The following is a 387-nucleotide window of genomic DNA, read 5'->3' as shown; positions in this document are numbered from 1 at the left end:
TAGGTTTAACGGGAGTGGGTCGCGAGGGGTGTCTTTTTGCGCGTGTGCGTCGGCGATTTCCTTTCATAATGGGGCGCTGGAGGTGAGGTTATGAGTTATGCCTTGAACCATTGGGGGGGGGGGGGGTTAGGCAGGGCCAAGCATCCTTTTTACCTCCTGTTTTTATTGCAACAGTTGGTAATGCTCGTTTTCAACCCCCTCCCTCACCCCCGCCCCTTCCCATGCTTCTCCCGTCCCCTCTCCACCCTGTGACCCCCTCGCTTCTTTACCCTCTTTTTAATGCCACATAAATAATGACAACAATGGCTAGTTGAGACAAGCGTCGCCCTGGTGCTATTTGGGGGGGGGGGGGGAGAGAGAGAAAAGGGGGGGGCCCGGGAAAAGGGG

At 56.1% G+C, this 387-nt stretch overlaps 1 protein-coding gene across 1 annotated transcript in view; it reads left to right on the top strand.

Moving 5' to 3' along the window:
• LOC119592548 (pumilio homolog 2-like) overlaps nucleotides 1-387 on the top strand; it is a gene marked incomplete in the record, with an annotated part of 245,467 nt that overhangs the window by 67,159 nt on the left and 177,921 nt on the right.

The sequence above is a fragment of the Penaeus monodon genome, chromosome 30 (assembly GCF_015228065.2).
Source record: "Penaeus monodon isolate SGIC_2016 chromosome 30, NSTDA_Pmon_1, whole genome shotgun sequence".
Classification (NCBI taxonomy): domain Eukaryota; kingdom Metazoa; phylum Arthropoda; class Malacostraca; order Decapoda; family Penaeidae; genus Penaeus; species Penaeus monodon.
The sequence above is the reverse complement of the archived record's forward strand: the minus strand, read 5'-3'. Positions and strand labels throughout refer to the sequence as shown.